Source organism: Canis lupus, chromosome X (genome assembly GCF_048164855.1).
Source record: "Canis lupus baileyi chromosome X, mCanLup2.hap1, whole genome shotgun sequence".
Classification (NCBI taxonomy): Eukaryota; Metazoa; Chordata; class Mammalia; order Carnivora; family Canidae; genus Canis; species Canis lupus.
This window is the reverse complement of record NC_132876.1, coordinates 95552589-95571869: the sequence shown is the minus strand read 5'-3', so window position 1 is coordinate 95571869 and position 19281 is coordinate 95552589. Positions and strand designations below refer to the sequence as shown.

Here is a 19281-nt window from a genome sequence, read left to right as displayed (position 1 = left end):
AAGCTCCCCAAAAGGTAGGGGACCTGAGAGAATTGCCGAGGTAGTACTAGGGGGTTTTATGGGTTCTTTGGTGTGGGCTGTCTTAATCTGATTAACCCTCCATGCACCTATCACCCAGTCAGGTTTCTGTCCATTCACATGGAAAAGAGTGGAGGGCTCCTTCCAAGGTGGTATAAAATACTTTTAAGATTGGTTTCTTCTTGGTGGAGGAGGAGGGCTGGTCCCTGCCTGCCTTTCTTCCAACTATCCTTCATTCGTTATTTTTAAGAAACTACAGATATGAGAGAAGCTCTGAAAATGTAGTAGAAGTTATTCTTACAAGAGTCATTTACATGTATAAGGGAAATTCCAATTGGAAGGGTGTCTCCTTTGCTGTACCAGAAACAGGAGGATGACTCAATCTCTAGAAACTCCTATCAATGGAGAAGACAAGGACTTAAATCTACATAATGAACTTATTCTTGTTTACTGTGCTTTTTCTAGAAATCTCCCAAGTGGTTCCTGACCCCAAGCATCTTTTGTCTTTAGTAGAAGATACTATTTAAGGCCATGGCTTTGGCCATTTTGGGGAGTTGGATTTCCTGGTCTCTCACATGTATACAAAAGGTATACATGTTATTAAACTTTTGTTTGCTTTTCTGTTAATCTGTCTTGCAAATTTTATTATTAGACCAGCCAAAAACCTAAAAGGGTAAAAGGAAAATTATTTTTCCTTCCCCACACATGAATCCTCTAGATATATTTTTGCAAATAAACACTTCTATAGTGACCTTGCCATTTTAGAACACTGGTGGAAGCAAAGCATTTATGAATAAAGTACTGACACACAATTATATGAAACATATGGGGAAACTATTAAGTATGCAGTATGCAGTCTATTAATCTAAGTATAATTCATAGCACAGATGAAAATAGATGCACAATTGTTATGACAGCATAAATGCTATCAGAATTGCACTTGAGATACTACTATAAGGTAGGCCACAGAATGGCATAGAAAAATAGATTTCTCAAGTATGCAAAGCTTAAGAATAACATTTTAATTTCTTTTTCAAAGAAAAGTAGGAAATACATGCATTAACAATGAAACTGAAAATACAACGTAATAGTTTTCATTGCATTTTTTTTTCTTTCTGGTTACTTGGTCTTGCTAGTATCCTTCTAACCAGGTCATTTAATATAAATTGCATTACATTCTGTATATCTGATTTGGTTATGATTTCTAAAAGTGATGTATTTTATTTATAAACTTCAATATTTCATAGAATATAAACAGAATTTTAAGCCCAATATTATTGTGAGATTGAGTAAAATCTATTATCAAATATCCTCATAATGAGATTTCATAGTATACAGGGAACAAAACAGAAATGAAATAACATATGAACATCCATATGCTATAGTTAGTTCAACTTGAGTAACACATTATACAACAATCCCTTGACATTCATAAAATATTTACGGTCTTAAGACAAAAAAATTCCAAATTCATAGGCATTAATCTATTCTAGGACTAATTTTACTACCCTCCCTTAAAAATATTGTCAACCTTTCTTAAACATCTATTCTAAGTCAAACTTTCTGTCATAGTCCAGGGGTTCAGAACAAGTCTCGCCCACAATGTGCCACTTTGGCATATGGACTATTTTGAGCTGAAAGCAATTAAGACCTAGTAGACCCAAGAAACATTTTTACCTCTTCTTAAGCTATCTAAAAGAACTCAGACAGGGGGCCCAGTACAAAAATTGAGTTATCACCAAAAGATAAATTTTTGGCTAAATGACATATCTTCAGGGCAAACATCTAATTACTATACATGTGTCTTTGAAGTCCCTTTGAAGCCCCTTTGAATGTCCCTTTGAAGTCCCAGGTCTCTCCTATTCCTTAGCTCAAGATGGCATATAAGCCTCAACTGTCCAGCTTGTCTTTAGATCTCATATTCTTATGGAGGACTTCATACATATGTAATTAAATTTGTTGTTCTGTTAGTCTGCCTTATGTTATTTTGATTATTAGAGCAGCCAAAGGACCTAAAAGTGTACAAGTAAAATTCTTCTTCCTCAAAAATAGTCAACTATGATTTCCATACACTTAATTTGTGGATACAAGAGAAAAACTGAGTGCTGACATCAGAATATCCTCTGAGTCCATGGAGAGATTCTGAGAATAGCCTATAACCATAACAAAAAATCACAAGCTAATGGTCACTATATACAACACTCTTGATAATCATGCATACAGCATTTCCTTCAAATTGATGCTCCATGGATCTTCAGTATACAATTATTTATGGAAAAGAGATGAAATTTTTAAATTTTATAATGTTTCATAAATATACATACAGTTGACAATGTCTATAAGTATTTAAAGCAAATGATCTATTTATATTTTATTTTTCACATTATGAGGGGAAAGTTTCAAACCTAAAGAAAAATTGAAAGGCCAGTATAATGAACAAATATACTAATTATTAATGAATCACCATGCCAGTTCCATCTCTCTGTCTCCACACAAACACACAGACACACATGCCCATATACACCTCTTTCATCAAAGTGAAATTAGCCTGAGGATATCATATTTCACCTCTAAATGCTTCATCATATCTCTCCCTGTATTAAAAAACTCGTATCACCATTACCACACTTAAGAAAATTAACATTAATTCAATTCCATTCACCGTTATACTGAAGGGAAACAGAATTTGCCACCCCCAAATTTACCTTTTTGGAATATAGATTATTTTAGGCTGATTATTTTTTAGAAATAGCAGATACAGAAGAAGCTCTGATAACCAAGTAAAAGTTACCCTTTTTGTAAGGGACATTTACATTTATTAGAGAAATCTGAAAATGTCTGGGAAAAATACTACTAGAGAATGGAATATAAGTCAGACTTGTTAAACTATAGAAAAGCCACACTGATCTTTGTGGTAGAATTTTAGGTATGTGTTGTTTAAAATAATTGGTAGTAATAAATAAGGAATATGTACACAATCACTTAAATGTAATAAATTACTATTGATAGCAGTCACAGGATGTATTGCCAGAATATACATTTTATTAACTCTCTGTTAGAATAGAGATGTTTTTCAGAGCTATCATCTTTAAAGTGGAACAGATCCTCTAGACATGCTGGGGCTAAAGAACAGAAGATAACACTTCAAAAACACAACTTCATTCTCCACCAATCATTGAAAGTCACTACACCCAAGGACCTTAACTCTAAATATTGCCTTTAAAAACCCTCAATTGGGAGTGACTGGCTGATCCAGTTAGTGGAGCATGTGACTTGATTTGAGGGCTATGATTTGAGGGTCCATGTTGGGCATGGAGCCTACTTAAAAACAAAACAAAAACCTTACTTGTAAGCTATTATTAGGGAATTTGGGACTTTGAACATAAGCTCCTCATTCTCCTGGATGGCACTGCACCAATAAATAGCCTTTCTTCACTGCAAAATCTCAGTGTCAGGTTCTTTTCCCCCATCGGCCTGTTATGCATTGGGTGGATGAAATCTCATTTGATTCAGTTACAAATTTCCATTTGTAAAGGTGTTTCCCCATATGAGTAGAAGAATGACTCTAAATCTCTAGAAACTCTTAACAAATGGAAAAGGCAATAACTTAAATCTGCATATCAACCTTACCCTTGTTTACTGTGCTTTTCCTGATAACCTCCCTTAATTGGCCTCCTCCTTACCCTAACATCTTTTGTCTTTAGCTGGAGATGTTACTTAAGGTACTGGCTTGGGCCATTTTAGATAGTTACTCAGTTTTCCTGGGTATCTTCCATGCATACAGGAGGTATGTATGCTATTAAACTTCTGTTCTAAATAAATAAATAAATAAATAAATAAATAAATAAATAAATAAACTTCTGTTCATGTTTCTCCTGTTAATCTGTTATTATACTGAGGGGAGGAGGGTTTTACCCAAGAACCTAGAAGAGCAGAGGGAAAATTATCTTTCCTCTCCCACAATACTAAAACATTCTTCATTTTCTCTAAAGTGTACTTTTTAGCTGCTGTTTTCCCTAGGATTCAATCCAATTCAACCATTGTATTTTGCTATGATGGCTCTTTAGTCTTCCATGATCTAAAAGAGTTTATCTGCTGCCCTCTACTTTTAAAGGCACTAAATCCTTTACAGAGTCAAGGCCTTTACAGTTCTTCAATATGAAACACATCCAATATTCATCTGAATGCTATATTTAGATTCAGGTAAAATATATCTGGCAAGGATACAATATAGGTGATATTGTGTAACTTCTTGTGCATCTCATCAATAGGCACATAATGTCAGGTCATCATGCTATCAGTGATTTATGATGTGACCACCAATCTCTCAGTTGTAAAGGCATATTTTCCATTTGTAATTAGTAAGTAATCTGAGGGATTGTGAATATCCTGTTCTTTCCAGTTTTTTACAATATGGTTTCAGCTATTGATCCCTCTCTGAATAAATTATTACATCAGGGGTTACAAAATAGTGAGTTTCTAATTCTGAAATTCTTTCTACATTTATTTGCTGAGATCATTTGGTATAACCTCAATTCCTGTGTTTTAAGAGATAATTTACTAGTTTTTGTATCTTTTCTCTTTTCAAAATAATTATGAATATTTATTATATTCTTCATTATATTGAATGCAGTATAATACATTATTACCATTATTCTCTTTAATCATCAGATTGTACCAAACTTATCCATTGGACTCATGCTGAAGGTAAATCCTGAATCCTTTTGATATGGTGTCACTTGTGTTTGAGTACTTCCTTTTTGCTTGTTCAAGTTGTACTATCTCTGACCTTTCCTATAATCAGCCATATCTTTAAGGAGTGAAAATGACTTTTAAAAACCAAGATCTCACTGAGGCGGGGCAAGATGGAGGAAGAGTAGGGTCCCCAAGTCACCTGTCCCCACCAACTTACCTAAATAACTTTCGAATCATCCTGCAAACCTACGAATTTGGCCTGAGATTTAAAGAGAGAACAGCTGGAATGCTACAGCGAGAAGAGTTCCTGTTTCTATCAAGGTAGGAAGACGGAAAAAAATAAAGAAATAAAAAAGCATCCAGTTGGGGAGGGCCCCCGCAAGGAGCCGGGCTAAGGCCAGGCGGCGAGAGCCTCTGGGCAGGAAAGTCCAGCCCCGGAGAAGCAGGAACTTTACCAATATTCCCGGACGGAAAGGCGCTCGCAGAGAACTCTGGCACAATCCCAGGAGGGGTAGTGGAGCCCCCAGGTTCCCCGTCACTAACCGAGGAGGTGTGTTCCAAGGGAGAACGCACCACACACTGCAGGCTGAGCTCCCTAAAGGCCTGAGGCGAACGCGGCGGGTCCCCAGGAGCAGCTCAGGCAGCGGCTCAAGCAGCGGCTCCACGCGGAGGGGGTTGTGCGCCCTGGGGGTGCAATTCCAGCAGCGCAGGCCCTGGAGCCCAGGGCACTGGAGGACGCAGCCCAGGATCTGGTGCTCCCCCCGGGACAGGCAGAGGCTGGGAGGACACAGGGCAGCAATGACGCTCCTGCCGCCAGAGTGACCCCGAGCTGTGCAGATCAGCGCCCCCGCCCCTGGAGCATCCAGGCCCCTGCAGACTGGGAGCTGAGGTAGTTACTGCGGTAGCTGACTCGAGGGCCAGGGAGCTGGCCGCCACCACTGTTGTTGTTCCTTCAGGTGTCACCTTGTACCTGGGGCTGAGTGGGGCTGCAAGAGAGCAGGGGCCTCATAGGATAAACAGCTCCCACTGAGCCCTGCAACTGGCAGGGGACGAGGCAGCTCCCCAGGTGCACACACCTGAGAATCAGCACAGGAGCCGCTCCCCCAGAAGACCAGCTGGAAAGAAAGGGGAAGAGCAAGTTCTTGACCAAGCAGCACTGGAAAGCTCCAGGGGAAGTCTAGGGATGTACAGTATATAGAATCAGAGGATACCCCTCCTTGTTTTTTGTTTGTCCCCCGCCCATTTGTTTTCTTTTCTCTTTTTCTCCTTTTTCCAATACAACTTGTTTTTAGCCACTTTGCACTGAGCAAAATGACTGAAAGGAAGAACTCACCACAAAAGAATCAGAATCAGTACTCTCTCCCACAGAGTTACAGAATTTGGATTACAATTCAACGACAGAAAGCCAATTCAGAAGCGCAATTATAAAGCTACTGGTGGCTCTAGAAAAAAGCATAAAGGATTCAAGAGACTTCATGACTGCAGAATTTAGATATAATCAGACCAAAATTAAAAATCAATTAAATGAGATGCAATCCAAACTGGAGGTCCTAACAATGAGGGTTAAAGAGGTAGAAGAACGAGTGAGTGACATAGAAGACAAGTTGATGGCAAGGAAGAAAGCTGAGGAAAAAAGAGAAAAACAAAAGATCATGAGGGAAAGATTAAGGGAAATAAACGACAGTCTCAGAAGGAAAAATCTACATTTAATTGGGGTTCCAGAGGGTGCTGAAAGGGACAGAGGACCAGAAAGTGTATTTGAACAAATCATATCTGTGAACTTCCTTAACTTGGGGAGGGAAACAGGCATTCAGATCCAGGAGATAGAGAGACACCCCCCCCAAAATCAATAAAAACCATTCAATACTTCGACATTTCATAGTGAAACTTGCAAATTCCAAAGATAAAGAGAAGATCCTTAAAGCAGCAAGAGACAAGAAATCCCTCATCTTTATGGGGAGAAGTACTAGAAATAGCAGACCTCTCCACAGAGATCTGGCAGGCCAGAAAGGGCTAACAGGATATATTCAGGGTCCTAAATGAGAAAAACATGCAGCCAAGAATACTCTATCCAGCAAGGCTCTCATTCAGAACAGAAGGAGAGCTAAAGAGCTTCCAAGATAGCCAGCAACTGAAACAATATGTGACCACCAAACCGGCTCTGCAAGAAATATTAAGGAGGACTCTGGAAAAGAAAGAGGAAATCCAAGGAAACAACCCACAAAAACAAGGACTGAATAGGTATTATGATGACACTAAATTCATATCATTCACTAGTAACTCTGAATGTGAATGGGCTTAAAGATCCCATCAAAAGGCACAGGGTTTCAGACTGGATAAAAAAGAAAGATTCATCTATTTGCTGTCTACAAGAGCCTCATTTTAGACCTAAGGACACCTACAGCCTGAAAGTAAAAGGTTGGAGAACCATTTACCATTCAAATGGTCCTCAAAAGAAAGCAGGGGTACCCATCTTCTTATCAGATAAACTAAAGTTTATCCCAAAGACTGTAGTAAGAGATGAAGAGGGACACTATATCATACTTAAAGGATCTATCCAACAAGAGGACCTAACAATCATCAATATTTATGCCCTGAATGTGGGAACCACCAAGTATATCAATCAATTAATAACGAAAGTTAAGACACACTTAGATAATAATACACTTATACTTGGTGACTTGAATGTAGCACCTTCTACAATTGACAGTTATTCTAAGCACAACATCTCCAAAGAAACAAGAGCTTTAAATGATACACTGGACCAGATGGATTTCACAGATATCTACAGAACTTTATATCCAAATGCAACTGAATACACATTCTTCTTAAGTGTAGATGGAACTTTCTCCAGAATAGACCACATACTGGGTCACAAATCAGGTCTGAACTGATACCAAAAGATTGGTATTGTCCCCTGCATATTTTCAGATCATAATGATTTGAAACTAGAACTCAATCAAAAGAAGAAATCTGGAAGAAATTCAAACATGTGGAGGTTAAAGACCATCCTGCTAAAAGATGAAAGGGTCAACCATTAAATTTTAGAAGAATTAAAAAGATTCATGGAAACTAATGAGAATGAAGATACAACCATTCAAAATCTTTGGGATACAGCAAAAGCAATACAAGTATCCATCCAAAAACTGGAAAGAACTCAAATACAAAAGCTAACCTTGGACCTAAAGGAGCTAGAGAAGGATCAGCAAATGAAACCTTCACCCAGTAGAAGAAGAGAGTTAATAAAGATTTTAGCAGAAGTCAATGAAATAGAGACCAGAAGAACTGTGGAACAGATCAACAAAACCAGGAGTTGGTTCTTTGAAAGAATAATAAGATAGATAAACCATTAGCCAGCCTTATTAAGAAGGAGACAGAAAAGACTATAATTAATAAAATCATGAATGAGAAAGGAGATATCACCACCAATACCAAGGAAATACAAACGATTGTAAAAACATATTATGAGCAACTATACACCAATAAATTAGGCAATCTAGAAGAAATGGACACATTTCTGGAAAATCACAAAGTAGCAAAACTGGAACGGGAAGAAATAGAAAAACCAGAACAGGCAGATAACCAGGGAAGAAATTGAAGCAGTCATCAAAAACCTCCCAAGACACAAAAGTCCAGGGACAGATGGCTTCCTTGGGGAATTCTATCAAACGTTTAAAGAAGAAACCCTAACTATTCTCCTAAAGCTGTTTGGAAAGATAGAAAGAGATGGAGTACTTCCAAACTCGTTCTATGAGGCCAGCATCACCTTAATTCCAAAACCAGACAAAGACCCCACAACAAAGGAGAACTATAGAGCAATATCTCTGATGAACACAGATGCAAAAATTCTCAAAAAGATACAGTCAGTAGGATCCAATAGTACATTAAGAAGATTATCCACCATGACCAAGTGGGATTTATCCCCAGGAGGCAAGGCTGGTTCAACACTCGTAAAGCAATCACTGTGATAGATCATATCAACAAGAGAAAAAACAAGAACCATATGATCCTCTCAATAGATGCAGAGAAAGCATTTGACAAAATACAGCATCCATTCCTTATCAAAACTCTTCAGAGTGTAGGGATAGAGGGAATATTCCTCAGCATCTTAAAAGCCATCTAGGAAAAGCCCACAGCAAATATCATTCTCAATGGGGAAACACTGGGAGCCTTTCTACTAAGATCAGGAACACGACAGGGATGTCCACTCTTGCCACTGCTATTCAACATAGTACTGGAAGTCCTAGCCTCAGCAATCAGGCAACAAAAAGAAATAAAAGGCATTCAAATTGGCAACGAAGAAGTCAAACTCTCTCTCTTCGCAGATGGCATGATACTGTACATAGAAAACCCAAAAGACTCCACCTCAAGATTGCTAGAACTCATACAGCAGTTTGGCAGTGTGGCAAGATACAAAATCAATGCCAAGAAGTCAGTGGCACTTCTCTACACTAACAATGAGACTGGAGAAAGAGAAATTAAGGAGTCAATCCCATTGACAATTGCACCCAAAAGCATAAGATACCTAGGAATAAACCTAACCAAAGAGGTAAAGGATCTATACCCTAAAAACTACAGAACACATCTGAAAGAAATTGAGGAAGACACAAAGAGATGCAAAAATATTCCATGCTCATGGATTGGAAGAGTTAATATTGTGAAAATAATAATGTTACCCAGGACAATTTACACATTTAATGCAACCCCTACCAAAATTCCATGGACTTTGTTCAGAGAGTTGGAGCAAATCATCTTAAGATTTGTGTGGAATCAGAAAAGACCCCAAATAGCCAGGGGAATATTAAAAAAGAAAACCATATCTGGGGGCATCACAATGCCAGATTTCAGGTTGTACTACAAAGCTGTGGTCATCAAGACAGTGTGGTACTGGCACAAAAACAGACACATAGATCAATGGAACAGAATAGAGAATCCAGAGTGGACCCTCAACTTTATGGTCAACTAATATTTGACAAAGCATGAAAGACTATCCACTGGAAAAAAGACAGTCTCTTCAATAAATGGTGCTGGGAAAATGGACATCCACATGTAGAGGAATGAAACTAGACCATTCTCTTACACCATACACAAAGATAAACTCAAAATGGATGAAAGATCTAAATGTGAGACAAGATTCCATCCAAATCCTAGAGGAGAACACAGGCAACACTCTTTTTGACCTTGGCCACAGCAACTTCTTGCAAGATACATCCATGAAGGCAAGGGAAACAAAAGCAAAAATGAACTATTAGGACTTCATCAAGATACAAAGTTTCTGCACAGCCAAAGAAATAGTCAACAAAACTAAAAGACAACCTACATAATGGGAGAAGATATTTGCAAATGACGTATCAGATAAAGGGCTAGTATCCAAGACCTATAAAGAACTTATTAAACTCAACAGCAAAGATACAAACAATCCAATCATGAATTGGGCAAAAGGCATGAACAGAAATTTCACAGAGGAAGACATACACATGGCCAACAGGCACATGAGAAAATGCTCCGCATCACTGGCCATCAGGGAAATACAAATCAAAACCACAATGAGATACCACCTCACACCAGTGAGAATGGGGAAAATTAACAAGGCAGGAAACAACAACTGTTGGAGAGGATGTGAGAAAAGGGAACCCTCTTGCACTGTTGGTGGGAATGTGAACTGGTGCAGCCACTCTGGACAACTGTGTGGAGGTTCCTCTCAGAGTGAGAATTAGATCTGCCCTACGACCCAGCAATTGCACTGCTGGGGATTTACCCCAAAGATAGAGATGCAGTGAAAGACTGTGACACCTGCACCCCGATGTTTCTAGCAGCAATGTCCACAATAGCCAAACTGTGGAAGGAGCCTCGGTGTCCATCGACAGATGAATCAATAAAGAAGATGTGGTCTATGTATATGTATACAATGGAACATTACTCAGCCTTTAGAAACGACAAATACCCACCATTTGCTTCGATGTGGATGGAACTGGAGGGTATTATGCTGAGTAAAATAGGTCAATCAGAGAAGGACAAACATTATATGGTCTCATTCATTTGGGGAATATAAAATAGTGAAAGGGAATTAAGGGAAGGAGAGAAAATGAGTGAAAATATCAGTGAGAATGACAAAACATGAGAGACACGTAACTCTGGGAAACGAACAAGGGGTAGTGGAAAGTGAGGTGGGCGGGGGGTTGGGGTGACTGGGTGATGGGCACTGAGGGGGCACTTGGTAGGATGAGCACTGGTGTTATCCTATATGTTGGCAAATTGAACTCCAATAAAAAAAATCATTAAAAAATAAGAAAAAATTAAAAAAAAATAAAAACCAAGATCTCAATGTTATTTTTGCTCTTGGTACTAGCTAATCAATATGTCAAAACTCTATAATCATATATAACTCTTTTTTGTCCTAATTATGTTCTAGAGTTAGACTATGATTACCATAGTGAAGTGTGGTTCCTTTAATGAATGACAATAAAGAGACGATTATATATTTGGATTTTGTATTATTATTTATTTCCTATACAACCTCTAATTCCCTTTACTTTACCCTTTCTCTTCATTTTCAAAAGTCCAGGGAGTGGACTCCTCCTTTTCCCCCAGAAGGAGTATCTTCCTATGATTGTCATCACTGGTCCCACACTCATACGTTCCTTCCTTTGGATTCTCACTAGCAAGTGTTCTGGTCCTTCTTGTTTCATACCTGTTCTTACTATTTCCCCACTCAAAGTAAAGACCTCATTTTTCCAAGAGAAATGTATCTGTGTTCTGGCACTCGCCTTATCCAGCTGCATGCCCATGATTTGCAAGCAGTCTCACCTGAATCTTCTCTTCAGCCTGGGCTTCAAAGCCCAGTTGTGTTGGTTTCGGGAGTTTTCCTATTACATGTAATTTCAAGTTATAGTATTCTTTAACTTCTAGTTATGCTGTTGGCATGAGTTTTATGCGGTTTTATTTTCTTTCCTGGTTGATCTCTATGGTTTTTGCAGCATGTTTGGAAAATTAGGATTTAAGAAGCTGCTATTACTGCATAGAAACCCAAAAGTCTGAAATAATCTCTGTATGCTTGAAATTATTTCTATATTTTATGTAAATAAATCTTGTCTTGCCTTGTGAGTTATTCCTTATAATGGGGAAGGGCTTAAAAATGCATGATATAATTTTATTATAAGATTCATAGTAACTTTAGACTTAATTTTAGCAGAGCTGATGCCTCTAAACCAAGTTACTTATCATTTTTGAGGTTTACCTACAGTGCTCTGAAAATTTTAAATACAAAGATAAAGTATTTTGTGTTCTTCAGTCTAGCGCTCCTGAATTAAGTAAAAAAAAAAAATAATCACTTGCCTTTGTGCCTACTGACTGATGATGTGTTACACATCAAAAATTAATTTTAATCTGTTGTTCAATTCTTTACCTGCTGGTCTAGTGTTCAGCTAGTTAGGCTTTTTGCAATCAGATGCTTACAATTCTTGTAGATGAAAAATTTTCCTGAAACCTTTAAGGTTTTTTTGGCTAGTCTTAAGAAGTAAACTGACATGAAACAGATTAACAGGTGAAAATCATATGTAATTACATGTATACAGGGAATCTACATAAACATGAGAAATTTCAAATAAAGGAAAAATGATGCATATAAGTCATTCTGGACTAAGGAGAAGAAGTAAGAGTCTGCAGCTTCAAAAGGAATGAAAGCAATTCACAGGAGGAATGGAAAGAATAAATGTTTGGTAAACAAATGTTTGGTGGGCCATACAGAAATAATGAAACACAGAGTGGACTTTGATCAAAAGGGTCTTGCTCAGTTCCTCCCTGTCTATCTACATCTAGTTTAAATCATACTATAGTTATCTATGGTGATAGCTCCCTTCCTGGAGCAGGCCCACCATCTAAATCCTTTTAGGCAATATGAGAAAGGCAAAAAAGAAAAATGTCTTGAATCTTCTGTTTCCCAAAAGTAATCAGCTTAAAATAACTCACATGCCAGAGACACATTCTGGGGTGGCAAAATATGCTCCCCCACACATTGTTTTTAAATAAGAAACAATAAATCAAGTTATATTACAAAAAGAAAACAAAGGACACTGGGAAATGCTGAGAGCATCCAATTAAATAGAATTAAACTTACGAATTTATCAAAATCATTTCAATTTTCCAATCAGATATAGCCAATGTTCTCCTAAAATTTACTGATTGTTTTTACAATCACTTACTCCTTTCCCCAAATGGTTTACAACCTACAGTAATATTGCAGTGCTTATTGGTAGAATTACAAAAAGAGGAATCAAAATCATCTTAATCTTGCTGTGGACCACAGCCATATCTTTGGGTGGCAAGGGAAATTGTGTGCTCTAAATAGATAAATGTAAAACAAACCATGGGAACTTAAAGTTATAGTAAGACTTTTTTTGTAAAACATTTATTAATTATTTTTTAAATTTAAATTTTAGGTAGTTAGCACAGTGCAATATTGGTTTCTGGAGTAGAACTCAGTGATTCATCACTTACATAGAAGACCCAGTGTTCATCAAAACAAGTGCTATCCTTAATACCCATCACCCATTTAGCACAACCCCCAGCCACATCCCTCAATTAAACCTCAGTTTATTCTCTATTGATAAGAGTCTCCTAGGGCTTGTTTTCCTCTCTCCTTTTTTTCTTTTCCCCCTTCTCATATGTTCATCTTTTTTCTTTCTTAAATTCCACATATGAGTGAGATCATATGGTATTCATCTTTCTCTAATTGAGTTATTTCACTTAATATACTCTAGACCATCCATGTCATTGCAAATAGCAAGATTTCATTCTTCCTTTTTTTAAAGATTTTTATCTATTTATTTAAGAGATACAGAGATAGCAACAGAGATAGAATACGGGCAGGAAGAAGAGGGAGAAGCAGGCTCTCTATGGAGCAGGAAGCCCGATGTGGAGCTCCATCTCAGGACCCTGAGATCATGACCTGAGCTGAAGGTAGATATTTAACCGACTGAGCCACCTGAAGCTCCAAGATTTCATTCTTTCTGATTGGCTAATGATATTCTGTTGTGTATATATACCACATCTTCTTTATCCATTCATCATTCAATGGACATTTGAACTCTCTCCATAGTTTGGCTATTATTGACAATGCTACTATAAACATCAGTGTGCATGGAAGAACACACATTGTTAAAGTGTCTATACTATCCAAAGCAATCTACACATTTAGTGCAATGTCCATCAAAATACCAGCAGCATTTTTCACAGAGCTAGAAAAAATAATCCTAAAATTTGTATGGAAACACAAAAACACCACAAATAGCCAAAGCAATTCTGAAAAAGACAAAATTGGAGGCATCACAATTCCAGATTTCAAGCTATATTACAAAGCTGTAGTCATGAAGACAGTATGGTATTGACACAAAAACAGACACACAGATCAAAGGAACAGAATAGAAAACCCAGAAATGGACCCACAACTCTATGGTCAACTCATTTTCAATAAAGCAGGAAACAATATCTAATGGAAAAAAGACTCTTCAACAAACAGTGCTGGGAAAACTGGACAGCAATATGCCAAAGAATGAAGCTGGACCACTTCCTTACACCATACACAAAAATAAACCCAAATGGATGAAAGACCTTAATGTAAGAAAGGAAACCATCAAAATCCTAGAAGAGAACAAGGGCAGCAATGTCTTTGACCTCTGCCAGAGCAACCTCTTACTAGACATGTCACCACAGGCAAGGGAAACAAAAGCAAAAATAAGCTATTGGGACTTTATAGAGATAAAAATCTTCTGCACAGCAAAGGAAACAGTCAACAAAACTAAAAGGCAGCCTACAGAATGGGAGAAGATATTTGCAAATGACATATCTGATAGAGGGTTCATATCCAAAATCTATAAAGAACATTTACAACTCAACACCCAAAAAACAAATAACCCACTTAAGAAATGGGCAGAAGACATGAATATATACTTTTCCAAAAAAGATGTCCAGATGTCTAACAGACACAGGAAAAGATGCTCAACATCATTCATCATAAGGAAAATGCAAATCAAAGCCACAATGAGATACCATCTCACACCTGTCAGGATGGCTAAAATTAACAACAAAAGAAACAACAGGTGTTGGGGAGGATGAGGAGAAAGGGGAACCCTCTTGTACTGTTGGTGGGAATGCAAACTCCACTCTGAAGAACAGTATGGAGGTTCCTGAAAATGTTAAAAATAGAATTACCCTACAATCCAACAACTGAACTTCTAGGTATTTACCCAAAGAACACAAAAATACTGATTTGAAGGGATATATGCATCCTGATGTTTACAGCAGCATTATCAACAATATCTAAACTATAGAGAGAGCCCACACAGTAAGACTATCAACTTGAATCCCTAGCCACATTTCCCAATGCAGTGAGGTGTGGTAAACTAAAATGGACCACATAAAAAAGATCCATTTTTCCTAAAGTAGGCCTAAATAGCTTCATGTCAAAGCAGACCATACTCTGTTTTAATCCTTCTCTAATTTATTCAACACACATTTTACTGAAAGTTTAAAATGTGACCAGTTACATGCTATAAGCTAAATATATATTCTTACATAAAATATACTCTGTACCTATCTTTCCAAAATTCAGTCTTGTGGGAAAGCAACACTGAAACAATACCAACAATATGCAATCATAAATATTGATAATTGTTTGACACAAAAAAATGGCCTATTTTAAGACACATAAATATAACGCTAGTCATGATTCAGTTGTAAGATTAGAAGATCTCTTTGAAGAAGGGACATTTTTGCTTGGTTCTGACAATAGGAGTTAACCACAGGAAGCTCCCAGGGAGAACAAGTAAGCAGAAATGTAGATGATATGGCAGGTGTCCAAACTCAAGCCTCCTTACTTTCTAGATTCTAGCTGAGTGGCAAGCAAAGGCAGAAGAAAAACAAAATAAGTCATTGGTTTGTTTAATGTTCTAATCATTTGAGTAAAAGAGAAAAAACTCTGATAAACTAAAATTTGAATCCTTCATCCATTTCTAAAAGTAAGCAAAGCTTATTTAGTCTAACCTATTCATAAACTATCCTCCTCCCTTTGGATGTTTTATATGAGGAATTAGGAAAGGTTTAGTGAGTAGCCTTTATTTCTCAGGCAAGCAACATACAGATTTTAAACAGATGATTTCCCAGCAAGAAACATCTGGAGGCATTGCTTACCTTTCTGACTAATGATTACTGTGTCAGTAGTGTATCTCCTTAAAATGTCTGCAGTCACATCCAGTTCTCCTTCCTGTCCTAGTGAAGGAAGTATTCTTTAAGACTGTGACAATCCTTCTAACTGTGTTCTAGATTCTATATGTTCTCACTTCTTCAAGCAGAGATTAAGATATCCTTATTTTCTCAACCTCTATTAATTCTTTCCCTTTCAGCATTTAAGAAATATTCATTTAAACCATTCAAACTTTTAAAAGCAACTCCTTGTCTATTCTCCATCTCCCCCATCATTATCACCATCACCACCAGCAATCTTACTATTTCTTTTTTTTCTTTTTTTTTTTTTTTTGCAATCTTACTATTTCTTTTAAGGACCTCCTATCTTAATTTCTTTTGAAAAGTTATATAAATTCTCTACAAGAGAATTACAAGATATTCAAAAGAAAACCTTTTCCTACTTTTTTTCTTATTTCTGTAAGCAGAACCACAACACAGCTAGTTTTTCAGAACAGATTTTTCTTTTCTATATAATAAATGTCCTGATTCAGGCCCAAACTACACCTATTCCTCTTCCCCATACACATACATTTCTATCTTTGTTGGTGCATGCGACATTCTTAACCTATGTACTATACTGGTCTGGTCTCACTGGGGGGCAGTTATGAGGCCCACTGTTTATTTTTCTTGGTTATTCCACAGATATTCTGTTAAACAAAAATCTGAGCATATCCGTTTAGTCTCTTTGGTAGAGCATAATAGCAGTCAACACTCCTATAGCATTTGCTACATGACAGAGGCTATTATAAAAAATTCTGAAGCTATTACCTCATTTAATCCTTAACAAAACTTTATAAGAGAAGTATTATAACTATCTCAATTATACAGATATAAATTTAAGGCTCAAAAAGACTCAATAACAGTTAACAATGTATAGAACTTGGATTTGTACCAAGGCTGTATAACTTCAGAAACTCATTAACTGACTTACCGTGGTGATCATTTCACATAATATATGTTTATCAAATCATCACTTTGTACACCTTAAATTTACACACTGTCTTCTGTTGATTATACTTCAATAAAGCTGGAGGGGGAGGGGGAAAGAAACTGCTGTTAACCAGCGCACAAGATCTGGTGTTCTCTCTTCTTTCATTGTCTTCCTTCAAATTTCCTGAAAATGTCATATGTATCATGTCTCCAAGACCTTTAATATTATTTTCCTTTCACTTGGGATACACTTCCCATGGCCACATCCATACCAACCATGTCTATCCGGTTAACTCCTCTTTCAAGAAGAAATGCATATTACGTCCTCCAAAACATTCTCCTGACATCCCTATCTTTATCTTATGAGACGCCAAGTATATCTCTACCACTGTACTTATTATCTGCTATTATAATTGTGGTTTTCTGCTTATTTGTTTTTCTTATTAAGAAAAAGATCATTAGGCCAATCACTGTTTAACAGTAACTTATACATTGCTTTATACAAAATGTACATAAAGACTGTTTATTAAGTTGAGTAAATAAAGATCTAGAGGAATAATATTTATGTAACTGATGGTAAAATAAAAATAATTCCCTTGTTATGATATATTTTTTCTTATGGAGATTATATGAGCTAATATATTTAGAGCATTTTTTACAATGTCTGGTATATGGCATAAGCTCAAGAAACTATAATAAAATAGTATTAATATATTAATTATAATAATAATTTTGAAATAGACCTCTAGAATTCTAAATTCCACGTTGCTTCCTGACAAAACTTTTGCAGAATGAATTTATGTAAAGAAAATGAGGGACAAAAATTAGAAGCAGGTAGGTGAGAGGTGGGAAAGACAAGTCAAGAAAATTTGCAATAGGGATAACTCAAAATGTGAGCAATACTAAGAGGATTAATTTTAAATAACAAATGAAAGATATAGGAAGAAGAAAGCTTAAATATGGAAATGTAATATTCAACCCCAAAGTTGTATCAAAACCCCTTGAATTTAGTGAGCACTCAATAGACATTTGATTATAGTGGATAGTGGTTGATTAAGGGTGATTAAGTACTAAATTCTGCAGCAGATAACCTGAAGTCTGGTTCTTTGGACAGATGAAGGGTTAAGGAAAACATGGTTTTCTCACATTCTTCTAAATAAGGACAGCGAAACAGTAAGACAGAGGCTTGCTCTCTATCTTGCTTTCACTATACGTGTGTGTGTGTGTGTGTGTGTATGTACTCACATGCTCAGAGATATTTGTCAAAGCGTTGAAACTCTTCTTTAAGTGCTTAGTATCCATACTCTTATCCATGAATGTGAATATTGACTTCTTAATAAACAGGAATCTGAGTGCAGGTCAATCTGCTTTGACATCCATTGTCAGCACTGAGGAAGGAGGGAAGCTTCCTATGAAAGATCTGGTTATTTTCAATCTTTTCTTCTGACATCTCTTTAGCTAGACAGATATTCCATGACCACTATGACACAGTCTAGTCAATTTTGAACTTTATCAGCTTTTCTCCTTCCAACATCCAGAGTGTCTCCAGCAGTTTCCCAGACCTGTAGAGAGGGAGGAACTTTAGCTACTTTGAAAGGCAGCTCCAAGGATATAAAACATATTTAAAAAAAAAAAAGGAAAGAAAGAAAGAAAAGAAAAGTTACCTGGTGTCAGAGGGTACTGAGGTCCAGGTTTTTCTTTTTATATGCCTTAATTTTTTGAGGTATAGTTGACATATAACATTATATTAGTTTCAGATGTACAACATAATGATTTTCAAACTGGTAACCAAAGAGTTAATGGGACCACCAATGCTGCCTCTTGAATAAACCCTTTCCTCCCTGCATACTCCATACCTCAGTTGTTGTCTTTCCTGCACATCAAGCAGACGAATTTGGGTTTTGTTACAATTTGATATTTGTATATATTGCAAAATAATCACTTCATAGGTGTAATTAACATCCATCACCATACATAGTTACGGAAATTTTTTTCTTGTTATGAAGACTTTTAAGATGATAATTTCATTTTAATTGAATTAATAATTATTTGAACAATGGCAAAGACTGAAAGTCCAGCTTTGTTCATGTTGCTGGATCATCTAATTAGATCTTGGCTTAAAGAAGAATACAAGTAAACAGTGAAAAAGAACAACAATATCTAGCTAGAATGTTCAGTCAAATAAATCTAGAACATTAGGAGGTAACATAGGCAACAAGCAAAATTTCTCATATATCATCAGATGCTGGGAGATCCAAAGAGGTTCAACTCCACCAATGTTGTATCACTTCTAGTTCTCTTGTAAAACACAAGTAAATACACACACACATATACAAAGACAAACAACAGAATTTATTAGCACTGTGTAGTTAGGCAAAAGACATGTAGAAATTCTCT

The 19281-nt window shown here is 36.8% G+C and overlaps 1 long non-coding RNA gene across 2 annotated transcripts in view; it reads right to left on the bottom strand.

The window, feature by feature from the left end:
- The window catches only part of LOC140627332 (uncharacterized), a 162092-nt gene extending 143088 nt beyond the window's left edge, over nucleotides 1–19004 (bottom strand). For both annotated transcript variants that reach the window (XR_012026139.1, XR_012026138.1), the window contains exons 1-2: nucleotides 18549–19004; nucleotides 18130–18446 (exon numbers count right to left, since the gene is read on the bottom strand). This is a non-coding gene — a long non-coding RNA (uncharacterized lncRNA). The remainder of the gene's footprint in view (nucleotides 1–18129; nucleotides 18447–18548) is intronic.
- Between the last annotated feature and the right edge of the window lie 277 nt (nucleotides 19005–19281).